Source organism: Pyxicephalus adspersus, chromosome 1 (genome assembly GCF_032062135.1).
Source record: "Pyxicephalus adspersus chromosome 1, UCB_Pads_2.0, whole genome shotgun sequence".
Lineage (NCBI taxonomy): Eukaryota > Metazoa > Chordata > Amphibia > Anura > Pyxicephalidae > Pyxicephalus > Pyxicephalus adspersus.
The window spans coordinates 153,045,163-153,059,787 of NC_092858.1; the positions used below are offsets into that span (position 1 = coordinate 153,045,163).

Consider the following 14,625-nt stretch of genomic DNA (forward strand, 5'->3'; position numbering starts at 1 on the left):
GTTATATGCAGGAGATGTGCTCATAGAAATACTTTTTTTTACAAAGACTGCAGTCTGTATACTATTTATTCTAGAGCTTATAAGAAATATAATTAGATAACAAAAGTAAAATCTAGTAGGAATTTCAGCAATACAAAGGAAAAGTTAGGCACAGTAATGATAAACTTTACAGCTTGTGTCAAATGGTGCCTATACAATTTCTTGACCCGCCTTGAGAACAGACTGTGCTGCCATAATTGGGGTTACTTATATCCTTTCTGCTCTGGTTGAGAACTAATCATGAATGGAAATAGAATGAAGGAGCGATGCTGAACTGTGTGTACAGAACCATAAATGTAATGGTTTCAGCTGCTATAAATTAAATCAGATGTAAATGTGAACTGAAGTTAAGCTTGCTATGACAGTATGTTTTATAAACATGTGCCATCTTTAAAATAAAATACATGTTTTTACATTTTTTTTTAAATCCTTTGTTGAGTAGTACTCACTCCTGCAGAAGTGGCCAAATTTGCCCTGATTATATCTACAGGTGGGCCGCAAATCAACACTCCATCACAGGACTAGGGTTTTAATAAAAGTATTGCCATAAGCAGGAAATGGGATGTAAAGTATTTTAAGACAATATAGCTCCTAATCTGTAGGTCTTTAGGCAATCCAGGCCAAAAAGTCTCACCCTAAGTGCACCATCAAGTGGATCGACTAATACCTTCCTAAACCATACACATATTCACTAAGACATCATAAAGTAGCTCCCTGCTGGAGTAATTAGCTCTTACGTGACTGCCCCATTTTGTTGGTGCTTGCGGACTCCTAACTCAAGTAACATCCTTGGTTGGTTCTCCCATCTCCACAGACTTCTTGTATAAAATATCAGAGTTTAGGGGTTTTAGGGTTAAAACCTCACTCTGAGCAGTCTAGAACCAGGATCCTAGCTAGGATAGGCCAAGCGGAAGACCATCTAGCTCCACATAAAATGTTTAATTCACCACCACAAGGCACTCCACCTCCTCTCAAATTTTCCTGCCATTTATCCCTATTTGAACAACCTTACTAGGCACCAAACCCAGTGAATGAATAAAAGAAAACACCTGTCACCTGTCAGCGGGTGATTCACCTCTCTTCCATATTCAGGAATCTTACCTTGTGAGAGGAGAAGGCCAACCAGGAGAACTAGAGCCCCTATGCTACAACTAGCTATGAACAGTCTAGAGTGTTCTAAGAGCCCAGCACCCTCACTTCCGTACTTAAAGGTGCAGTACAACTAACGGGTCCTTACACTTGCATGTCAACACTGCTGAAATACTGCAACCGCTACTACGTGTCTATAGGCATTCCAATGAGAGCTGCATTGTCGTGGGTTTCCAAATGCTGACAAGAGTTAACCCTACCTGCATAATATCTGTTGAAGTGACCACTTGAGGTTTTAGAAGATGCCCATGCTCAATGGTGACAACCAGAGACACAGGTCACATGAAAAGAGTATTGTCATCTCGTAACAAGAGGTGCCTAAACAAAGACCTTAATGACAAGATCGCTAGGCATGTCTCCAAACTTTCTAAGATGGGAAGGAGTGACACTATACAGAGAAATGTATCTGTTAAATGGACACATCCCTTCCATCCTCTCAGTAATCCAAACCATGGGCATTTTACCCCGAATAAGTAGTTATACCTACAAGTGTTTTCTTCATCACTACATCACTACTGAAAATAATGACTGTAATCATTGGGAGGATAGAGGACAAATCGTCTAATTCAGGTAATATTACATTTTATAGAGGTCCAAACTTTAGATCAAAGTTATAACAAGGGAGAAGGGGGGGGGGGGCAGAGATAATTGTTTTAAACAAATGACAGTTCTTCCAAATCAGGGGATTGAGAGCTAAATGAATTTAATATTTGCAAGGTAAAATTTCAGAGAGTTGAGAACATTAAGTGAAGCACCCAGTCATATGAACAAAAATCCTAAAATTTTCTGTTTTGTTTTTTTTTTTTTGCATCTGATTTTAGTTAATTATTTACTAAATAATTTTTTACTTCATTTTACCAAAAATTACTCCTCAAAGAGAACATGTTCCACTTTTTCAGTAAATTAAGTTGTCTTTGTCTCCTTCTAACAACAAATATAAAAAATACAAAAAAATTATCTCATTAATGACATAATTTTATTTATTTCTATATTGTACAATTTTTACCTTAGCTTAGAAATATACTAAAAATGGTAAAACCAGGTTTAACAATATATGATATTTAACATGAACAGAGATAAAAGTGTGAAGGCTACTATGATACTAAAATTCGATTTCAAAAATAGTTTAGTATGTGGAGTTTCAAAGATGCCAAATGTACATTTCATGGTAATATCAATGTGATTCTTAGCAGTTGCCAAGTAACTCTTTGTCTTTATTCATTACAGCTGCTTTAAAAACCTTAAGGAAATGTCATGTTTTAGAAAGTACACAAACTATCATCAGTACCCCGCAGGCCTCTGATCTCTACGTGTATGCTCACTCTTACACACGAGTCTGGAATAGGTGACAGAAGTATAAAAGCATGTAATGGAACGGGTCACTAATCTCTCAAAGACTGCCACTGAGCTCAGTTCATATGAAAGTTATCCATTTACATAGAGACAACATGCAGCAGTTTATAGAGAAGCAGTCACATCAGTGTGTGCTTCAATTGTGTTTATCTGCTATTCACTGTGCTAATATAAAAGTGTGACTGCTACAAGAAATAAAAAAAAAAAAAAAACTTTTTTCTCCAAAAACTGTTGTCTGGCCTATTTCCTAACTGTGAAATTGTTATTGTGCTTTTCAAATCCAACAAAGGTTTAAGGAGACTGTTGTTGGGTAAGAAAATATAACAAATCAGACCCAGTAAAAGAAAAGGCTTTAAACTCATCATCTCACCAACTGTTTTCTCAGACCTAAATCTTTTGATGAGCTTTAGGTGCCTAACAATCTAATCCCCAAGAAGTTAGGGACCAGGTGTCAACCTAACCAAAAATGTGAAAGCCCATTAATCTGGTGGGTAAGATTGTCAAGGAGGAACGGAACAAGGTAAAGCTCTTCCTAGGGGGTCCTGTTCTTTTACAGTTTTTAAACCAATGACAAAGTTTATTTAAACCAGAACTAAAGTTTGCAAATAGTTAACCCCACTCGAACAATACATCTGTGAGCTCCAGTATTGCCCAGGCTTCTTCCAGCATCATGGACATCTTTGTCCACCACGATTATCCAGGCTGAGAAGACATGATGGTAAAACCACCATGCACATGAGTTAATTAACTTCAACACCTAGAAAATGCTGTACACTGACCAACACACATACACTGTAAGAACGTTTGTTAGGAGAAAGTTAAGAAGCCTTTACTGCAAAAAAGACTATATTTAAAAAATGGGGAATCATTTCTTTAAATTCCCATATGGAAGTTTTCCAAGTGTTTTTCAATGGCAGTCAGGGAAAGGCTGAATGAATGTCAGGTTCTCCGTTTTGAATAGAGCTCATAGTATGTCTCTTCTGCAACAAATTAACCTCACTAGACATGAATGTTGTATTTGTATTGGCCAGGTTCCACTTCCACTTGTATTTTCCTTCCACTGAGACAATGTTGCGGGTAATTGCAGGGTATAGCCCAGAAGGCAAGGAATTCTGGCCCCGCTAATATTAGTAAAGTAATTTAGGTGATGTACATAAAAGGGGGATTCATGGGTAATTAAAATATTAGCTAAATTTTTTCTAAAGTAAGTGCTGGCAGGCACACTTCTCATTTACAGGACACTGAAATGTGCATCATGTACTGAATAATGCAAAAATCAAGAGGGCTCCTAATGTGCAGTTATCCCAATGACTTGTAATGGTCACCGTACTAAAAAATGCAGTAAATTTTACTAAGATCTATATTTACCATCAAAGCATTCTGTTAGATGATTTTAAATTCATTATACAACTGAAATGCTGCCCACACAAGACTTGATCCAGCGAATGTGTGGGCAACAAATGCTCTTTGTAATGGTGTTGAAGATCTGAAGGGCAGGTAATAGTGAATGAACAGAAAAATTAGTGGCAAACTGATTATTAGCTATTTATTAAACTATATTGTGTTTTCCTTCTTACTATGAGTCAAAGAATAACCCATCTATTAGGTGCCAGCTCTGGCTGGAAGGTGTCAGTATATCAAAATGTGAAGGCCACCCACAGGATAATAATGTTCCCTTTGAACAGAAGGCAGGGAAGCAGTAGTCTCCAGCAGTGTACTATGATATCAGAGGTTGGACAAGCTTACCAAATATAATTGCCACCTACTCAAGTATGTTTAATTTCCCTAAAAATCCTAAAGACATAATTATTATTTTATTTAAAATATTATTTTAAGAGTGTATTAATTATCTTTAAAAAGAAGTTGGAAGCACTAACAGAATCACAGAAAGTTACACAAATAAAAGTAACTGATTTACTTACATCATTCCCAAAAACCTATGGCTTGGTGATTCTCAATAAAATAAATTAAAGTATTCCTCTACAGCCCATCACCCTTAACCTTAGCCTAAGTAATAGATTGGCCCAAACACTTAACCATGTCCTAATCTGACCCCAAAATCAAGCAAAAAGCTTGACCCCTTCCTTACAACCTCTCCCCTAGTACACCAGAAATCTGCCTAAACTGGGCAGAGCACATCACACCAGATGGCAAAAAAAGATTTATAATGATCTGTCTGTACTCTTGACACACATAAAATGTCTGGTAATTCAGGGATGGGTGTATTTACTACATTTGCAAAATTTGTTAACAGAGGCACTAGTATTGCGCCTATACTGTTTATGCAGATAGAAAATCCAGATGGCCATTGTCTCTGCTCTGGAAGAGTGTGTCTTGTTCATCAGCGTGAATGTGCTGTGGGATTTTATTATGTTTATACTCTGACACACCAGCAGTAGTATAGTTGCTCAAGGCAACCCCCAATTAAAACTGCAAAGAACCCACTTATGGCCTACATTCGGCCCAATGATGGCTTAATGACATTTAATAGGGTGGGTTATCTGATGGTAAAAACACTTTAACTCTCCAACAGAATCAGTAAGACAAAGAAGGAGCCAAGCAAGGTTTGGTGATTTGGATTGTCTTTATACTGCATATATTTGAGTATAAACCAAGATTTTTTTGTTCTCCCAAAATAACAGAAAAATATTGTAAGTTTATAACTAGGTCAAACCAGTAGATGTCACTGTATCCTCATGTACAGTATGTAAGAAACTCTTAGCATTTAGGGGACAAGAGCCAAGAGACAAGGAGACAAGAGACAAGGACACAGTGCCATGTACTGGTGGCCAACAATAATGCACAAAGGATCATTTAAAAGCAAGTAACTAATCATAAAGTAAAAGCACAACATTTATAACCTACAAAAAATATATAACCTAGCTAGAAAAAAATATATGCAGTCTGGGCCCATGTAATTTCAATGTTTCCCCTTTTTAAATAAATGTTTTAAAATTAACAATGCATGTATTTACACATTTTAATGGTATTGTTGTCACTTCTACTGATTACTATTTTGACAACCACATTTTGTGCCCCAGGTTTATACTTGAATCAAAGCATTGGAACATTGTTTATATATATATATATATATATATATATATATATATATATATATATATATATATATATATATATATATATATATTTATTTATAAAGAAATAATAAAATGTATAATAGCTCTTCTAATCTAGGGTCTGTACTATTTGTCCCTGGAATTGGGCAGGTATGACAATTGGAGACATTTCCTGGAGCATTTTTCTACCTCTTAGTCCCATCATGCTTTTGTGCTAAAATAACAAGATCATAAAATAATTAGTACACCCAAGGTGGAAAATTAAAACCACACTTATTTTGTTCTGGATAAAGCAAATCAATTTACACAATTAGGGTAAAAAAAGATCCTTAACACATGAATTTAATGACAATGAATAAAAACATGCTGAATATGCATGCTACCTAAGTAGGCGTTAAGATAGCAATTGACAATTACATAAACAAGACAAATAAAACTGAATAGGCATGAAACGAGTATAAAAGTGTAATATTAATTAAAATGAACCTCATTAATTGATTGCAAAGGGAACAAATCCTCTAACATATTAGGAGGACTTACTAAATCCACCTTTTAGCCTCTTACTAATCAAAGCATATATAAACTGAATTACTCAAATCTCATAATAGATTAAACAAGGTATTGTATTTAAAAAAACATTTTAAATATTTTTAGATTTGTAGCTTTTAATAAAATAAAAGCCGGTGATCCTACAATGCATTTTCAGACACACTTGTCCTCCGTGTTGTCACACTGTCACAAAGGCTACAAAGGGATGTTTCAACCCATATTACATATGCATGGCCCAACATTTTCACCTTAGGAAACCCCACCATCAAAAAAGATCATAAAAACTTTAATGGAATGCAGAACGTTAGTATGATGTTCCTACAAAAAGCATCCATGAAATCAGCATGCCTGGGAACTCTGTACTTAGAATACTATAGCTTTTCAGCCAAATTGCCAACCATTTGGATCATTTCTTCCAATCTCTGGCCTGACGCCAATTCCCTATTGGTTTTCCGTGTGCCACATCTAAATGACACCTTCCACACACCTCTGAGAAAAGACACTGACATTAAGAAATGCAACTACTGGCAGCCCACAAACTTACCCTGGAAGAAATAGACTATCGGTATCATACAGTAGTTCATTACAGAGCTGGTAGGTATAGTAACCTGAACATGGACTGGGCAAGGAGCCACACATATTTTGTGCCAGGAAAGGAATGGCTTGGAACTTCAAAGATGACTGTGGAGGCTGGCCCTCTAAAGTAAGGAACTTGTGTGGCACACTAGGCCACCATAATGGGTAATAATATATTGTATTAATATTGTATCTATATAGCGCCAACATTTTACACAGCACTTCACAAAGTCCATAATCATGTCACTAGCTGTCCCTCAAAGGGGCTCACAATCTAATGTCCCTACCTCAGTCATACGTCATTAACAGAATCAAAGAACATATTTGAGGTAAAGCCAATTAACCTCCCAATCGGTAATCCCAAGTGTGGCTCAGGGTAAATTATCCATACCAAAAGTGGTAACCCTGAGCCACACTCAGGGTGTAATTGCCAGAGGGTTTTAAGTCTTACCTGGTCTCCATGTTCCCGGGGTGTCCTCCAGCAATGCCCGGCAATTGCATAGCCAGGCTACATAGATGCCAGCCGGCATGTGCGTCCCCAGCGTGTGAGCATTGAGGACGCGAGGCCAGTGGAATCAGTTGCCGACCGGGCCGGGCAGTGCGAGCCAACCTTGCTGCCCCATAATGACAGTACTAAATTTTTATTGGCTTTTGTCAATGAACTGTGATGGTTGTTCCTGTCATTTAAAGGAGAACTGCTAGAATGATATAGAAGCATGGGTGGGGGTGAGCACAGGTGTGCTAGTAATACCTGACAATAGTGCTATGGTAAAATTATATCAGTGTATATATAACTAGTTTCAGCAGCTCTTGGGTGCGCCTATGCTGCAGCACTATACTAATTTGGGGAATGACATTTACCATGTATTGGACCCACCACCAGCTTGCTCACCTTCCCTATCAAGATTCTCAGACTCAGCTCTCTTCCAAGGCTCCCAGGTATAGAGATCAACATCCAAGGTTCATAAATAGGAAGAAAAAATTAAGTTTCTTAAAAAAAAAAATTGTATATGCTGCAGTATAGGAAAGAGGTACTTAGGACATATAGAAGCCCATAGTGCTACTCTTCATTTTTAAACATACTTGCAGTTGATTTAGCTGCCTGCCATGTTCATTTCCTGGCTTAAATGTGTTCTGAGTCAACTGAGTATGCAGATACCTGTCTTTACCTCACTTGTTTCCTGACTGTCCTGAGCTGGGATTTGTAAAAGCACTGAGACCAGACAGCTATGACCCTAACAACTAGTGAGAACAACTATATTTCTACAGACACGGGGGAGTGAAGGTTGTTTTGAACAAGCAGTAAGAACATGGTCACTCAGTTTTTTACTCAGCTCACACCTCTAGATAGCGCTGTATCCTAATTAGAATTAGTTACACACTTTACACGAGGACAATGCCAACAATATGCACAGATCATCATTTAGGAGTAAGTGAACCATCATTACCAACTCAAATCTATAAAATATTTTAACTTGTGAACAAGGGGAAAAAAATAAACAAAATAAGCCCAGGTGATTTTTATTTCTCACCCTTTATACAAATGTTTTACTAATAACACACAATGCCTATATTTATATTAATATTGTTTTTTTTTATAATTGACATTTATGTTGTTTTGGAACATTATTGAGGGCTGCATTTTGTGCCCTAGGTTTATACTTAGGTCAACATTAACATAGCTTTTTTGTGTTTTTCAGGTAAAAATAAGTGCTTCGATTTATATTCAGATCAATTAATATTCAAGTATAATCCATACATTTTTTTTATTCCACAAAAATCTCATTTTTTAAAGGTAACACTATGGACTCCTTCAGTGAATCAATCTAACAATAGCCTTTTCAAAGACCTTGCTAACCAGAATCAACTCTTGAAAAGGTTTACCTGGCAGTAAGGTTATCTGCTTGGCACATAACACACCCGTGTACATTATTTCTAATCTAAAAACCAACCTAATGTTTATTATCCAGTGGATCTGGGTCCTCTACAAGCCAAAAACAGCTGCACTAAACTACTATCATACTATGTATATGAGTGACTTTTTGATTATGATAGCAATGGCTAATGCACCTCCAAAATCAGAAATAGCAGCCCATTTAATTCTACCCTGTGGGATATTTATTATAGATACTTGGAGTTAGTAGCAATCCTGTTTTTGCCTCCTCTGTAATTGTATTATCATGATTGACAAATCATGGAGGGCAGGAATTTAGCCCTGAGGTCTAATTCAGCTTTTCGAACAGTTTTAAATCTTCAAATATGTATGCTTGTCATAAACACAAAATTCATAAATAAGAGATTTTCTTCTATATTCATTTTTTTTACCTGAAATGGCATTAGGGTTATGTTAGGTGACCAGGATAGATTCAGATAAAAATACTCTAGTTATTCATTAAGTAAAATAAATTCTATGACATAGTGTAATCTCACAGAAATAAGTGCATTGACCTTGCCCTGGAAATTGGGAGGCATTACCTTTTCATTTCTATGCACTTTTTAATGATTTTCAAGGGCTCACTATTCAATAGCAAAAATCTCTTAAGAACTCAATCACCAACTAGACACCTATTTTTTCCTCTTGAGCAAATGCTTTATGACATCCTTGGGATGTCATAAAAACTGTTATTAGGGCTGTTAAATATAATTTAGATAATACCATATCAAATGGTTCTAGGAAATACAACCAGAGACATCTATAGTGAGTGTTGCTATACCATGAGTGGCCCTGAAGTGATCAAATAGCATGGGGGGTTTGGGTTCAACCTCTACCCTAGCAAATTTTTATGATCCATTTAAGCTCAGAAAATACCAGTAGGTTAACCTGGCTCCATCTGCATATATATATATATATATATGATAATATAAAAAATCTATGGCAAAAAATATTCCACTATTTCATGTCTGTTGATGGGTGAAAATGAGTATCTATTGCTCCTGTGACCGCTGTTTACCAAGGCTTTGGAAAAAAGTTCCAGTGGCAGTTCTAAGCCCAACTTTAATTCTCCACTGGAATTTTAAGATTCCAAGAGAGATATTAATATAATAAAAAGAATAGTCAGAGCCTACAAAAGCCATCCTGCTGCCCCTATGTGACAGCACTAGACTGGTCACCATGCATATGAGAGGAAATGTAGTAGATGACACGTTCCATATATGTAAGTTTTAAATGATTCTTTCTTACCTACTGGCTGTGGTTAAGCAAAAGAACAACAATGCCATTGCTTTGCTTGAATTGGCAAATACAGATTTATTTTAAGATGAATATATAATTTCAGAAACCCATATATTTAGACTAATTGCCTGAATAATTTCCAACAATCAAATGGTATCTTCAGCAAAAAGGTCAGGCAATATTTAACTTACATATTTAACTTTACAAACATGTAAACTAGGAACTCCAGTAAGCCTTCCGATTCCAAAAATAAAAACAAGGTCTTACATTGGGCCTGATCGAATAAATCCCTCTAAGACCAGAGAGTATAGGCTATCATAGGAGAAACTGAGTGATCCAGAAAATTTGAAATTATTCAGATTCAGGATTGAAAAACTGTGCCATCTAATAGTAAACTCTGCCAACTAATTAGGAAATCCATTGTTGATTTGCTGGATCACCCAGGTTCCATCATAATGTTCTTTCTTCGCTAGTGCTGGGGAGCTTTGGTGAATCAAGCCCAAGGTATATATGTTGGCAATTACTCTAACATAACCTGCGTAATACTATGAGTTTCATCATGGTAAATGCAACCTCTTTGTCCATAACATAGAAGTCCTGCAAGAATACACCTTTGCTGGCCATCCAAAAATACTGACTAGTACAAATCCTTTGTTGTACTTGTACTAAATTGTGTATTGCCAGCTCCACACTGATGGATAGGTATACAAACTTCATCACAGCATGTACAGCATTCATTGTGAGCCGTCGCTCCTGCATGTTTTTCTTCCTGCTGATTCACATTATTGCACAACTACAATGCAAATTAAGCAGAGCATTCTGACCTTATTAAATACAAACTGAGACGTTTCATTGACTTGCTGTTAAATGGCCATACCACATAATGGCTGTACGTGAGCTCCGGCTGTATGATAAAAGACCTTGTTATTCTAGCTTAATAGAGAGTAATTTCCCATGTTTGTCTTTGATGAAAGACACCACTTCATCATCTTTAAGAATTGACCAAAATAGCTGAATATTTTCCTTCACACCTATGCTAAGGGTACTGTGGCATCTTTACTACTCTAATACACAATTAGGCTTCAAATTAGTCAACTTGACTCCAATATGAATACCCTGAATCAGTAATTCTGTAAGCTGTCTCAGTATATTTTCCATTTAAATTGAACAAAAAAACAAGCGCATACAGGGGAACGGGTTTACCTACTAGGGCTTCAGATTTTCATCCTAGATTTGTTGCAATCCACCATGTAATCTTCTCCTGACTTGATACAACTGACCCACTGTTCTTAAACACCCTCTAACCTGTTAGAAAAATGTGTGAATCTTAAATAAAAACATTTAAACAGACCCTGTAGTTTATAAATGGGGAAAGTATTACCAACCCCATTTATTCATTTTCCATTGTACCTAGAGAATAAAGAAGGCATCATAATCATCATCTCCAGAATACTTCTGTTCTCTTTTTTCCTGATCCTTTATTGTAATGTACCTAACTCCCTCCAATACATTTTATACCCCCAATCTTACATTATCCCTTCTATAATATGCATTTTTCTCCAATCTCTAACTGTCAAACTACTACAGTCCTCTCATGTGGCATGGCATAATTGTACCAGTTTGGGAACTACCTGCAACTGCAGGAAAGCAAAGGACGGCAACTTTATTACAGCTGTGCTATTTACTGGGTAGCATTAACATTTTCTACTTAAATTTCTACCTTAGTTGGATGAATAAGTCCATCAGTACTAAGTTAACTATTAAAAACCTTGACGTAAAACATGGTGAACATATACTGAACATATCAAAGGAAATAACACTAAATCTAGTTTTCTAATAATTAAAATTCTTACTTTCATTCTTGATTGCAATTTATAATAATATTTGATGCAATTAGAAATATTGTACTTAATTTCCTGGGAAACAGCAATGATAGAGAGATGGATTTTTGTTCTGAATCAGTTAAGCAATATTCAGACAAGCGGTGAGGTAGTGGTGCAGTTACTGCTTCCTCACGCCATTTCTTCCGGTGAGATCCTTGTAGCTTCTTCAACTTTAAAAACTTGTGCGTATGCGCAGCATAGGTTGCCAGGATATCCAATAATCCCAAATCAATGAACTCCTATGTGGAAGTTATATCATCCTGGCTCAGACAATCAAAATGACCAATGACAGCAATTAGGAAGAGATGAAAGAAGTCGATGGCCCTGCAACAGAATGGGGATAGTTAAGCATAATGGGGTTTAGTTCTGCTTCATGAATCGGAGGTGGTGATTAGGATAAGGATTAGGATTATTTTTTTTCTTGCTTGAAGCTCTAAATTACAGGCAAAAGGCTAAACACAGACCTGAAATTTATATAGAAGAGCTGTTTTACCTGCAAAAGCATTTGCATTACTGTTTATCTTTTTCTGAGATATATACCTTTTCCATACAGCACACTGTGGTGGTGACCTGACTTTTCTCCATTGTCATTAGGCACACAACTAGGTCATCTTCCACCCCTAGCCTGTTATTGGAGCATGAAGGAGCAGCAACAGACTCATGTGAGGTCATCTTTCTGTTCTTTTTTCTTGCCAGACTCAAACAATTCAACACAGCTGACAGTATATTTACATGATTAGTTAATAAATGCATACAGCATTCGCTGGTGTTTTTTTTTTATTATTTAGATAGAAATCATTATCCTAGCATATTTTTGAGCAGGTTGAGACAACACTAACTAGCTTGGCTTGCACTGCGAAAGCAGTTAAACAAATGAAGTGGTTTCTAAACACATCACAGACTAGACAGTCACGAGTCTGAGCAAAGACATTGAGTTTTTATTCCTATCTTTTGTCTTGTGCTGCTGAACTGCACTGTCATTATTTTACAGCTACACAGATATGTAGGTGTGCAATCACCACGCTACCCTCAATGACATCTAGTCATCGAATCTGTATTGTGCCCACGTTTTTCTTCTACTGCAAAGAGATAGATGGAAATGTAGTATTAAATGTTGGAAATCACCAAGGTGCATTTACAATCTGGTCAAGATATCATTGATATACTTAGGTCACTTTTTATGTGCCATCCCCGCATGTAACTTGGGACCACCATGGGTGCAGAATTAATGCAAAATGTGGTTTTCATCAGTGCAGCCCCCAAGGGGTGATGGTCCTGTAACCCTATTGACTACCTGGCTCCTTACAGTCAGCACACAATAGGGATTGCACAGTGCTGAGTGAGGTGGAGACCAGCGTGGGGGCCAGATAGATGTGCTGCAGTAAAGTGCCACGGGGAAGTGCCTCCATGTAAACTGGCATGTGCCTTTGTTCATGTTTCCTGTTATGGTTTTCTTTGTCTGATTTTTACTCACTTCCTATCATTGAACCACAAGTAATAAGGGAAAAATGAATCAAAGTGCAGGAACACATAGGAGCACCTACAGCAATATACACCTAACGGGTTTATTTATTCCCTACTCTATAAACAAAAAAAAATATGTAGGCTATAGATATACATAAGAATGGGATATAGAAGATAATTCTAGATTATATATTTAGATTATTAGAATGATATATCATTGTAATTGCAAAAGAGTGGACAAAATGTGGATTTACCCCCAGATTTTATAAAGTTTGGATTTCTGCTTTAGCAGCATTGACTGTGTTCTTTTTTCCAGGTAAGATAACATTGATTTAAACTGTCCTTTATTTTGTGGTAATGCCTTCTCCTCGCTGCCAATATGATGTCAGCATCTTATGACAGTAAAAGACTGGGGGGAGATCATAGAAGTGACATCTTCCAATAACATTTAATGGATGTCTATAAGAACATATCGACAGCAGTTTTCAGGGATGGAAACAAAAATCCATTGGGTTCATATAGTAAACATCCTGGCTGCACACACTGTTCTGCCTTTTATACACTAGGTATATAATGTTGGCTTAATGTGGAAGTTTTCAAATAAGTTTTTTTTTTTATTACAAACCATGCATTTTTATAAATATGCCTCTTAATAAATTGACCCCCCATATGTAGCTTAAGGTGTAGCTATCTGATTTAAAGAAACTAAGCTTAAAGTGCATTTTATTATGAACAATAAAGGCCACTCAGTATATTTCTGCAATGTATGTGCATTGCCCATGTTTTATCCCATAAAAAATACCACAGCCCTAACTTCCAGTTTGAGGTGAAAAAAACATAACCATAACTTCGCTCTGTCCCACTCCACATTCATTTTCCAGGTAATGCTACTGCCTTGGCTCCCAAGAGTCTACCAACACATTGGACTTGATTTATTAGAGCTCTGGAGAGGTTACACATTATTCAGTGAACCTGGATGATCCAAAAATCTGGATTGGATCTAGTGAAGAATTGAAAACATTTGCTAACAAATGGCAAATGATTTTAAGAAATCCATCCAGGGTTTGCTGGATCACCCAGGTTCACTGATAAAAGTGTATCCTTTTGTTGAGGGTTAAATTGGGAAATGGCTTTTGGCGCAGGGTCAGCACCTATATATTTGTTCAATTTTAAAAGCAAAATAAACACTCTTTTTATATTTTGATATATAGGTTTGATGAAACCCGACAATCATTAAATGAATGAAATGCTTGTAGTTACAAAATGTGCACACATGCAAATAATACACTTGGGCCTTGAAGAAATGACCCCTTCACAATAAAGGCCAAAACCTCAGAAACTAATTATATTAAGAGGAAGTCCA

At 36.6% G+C, this 14,625-nt stretch overlaps 1 protein-coding gene across 1 annotated transcript in view; it reads right to left on the bottom strand.

Annotated features, from left to right (window-relative positions):
• EPHA6 (EPH receptor A6) overlaps positions 1-14,625 on the bottom strand; it is a 453,819-nt gene that overhangs the window by 227,189 nt on the left and 212,005 nt on the right. The window lies entirely within an intron of this gene.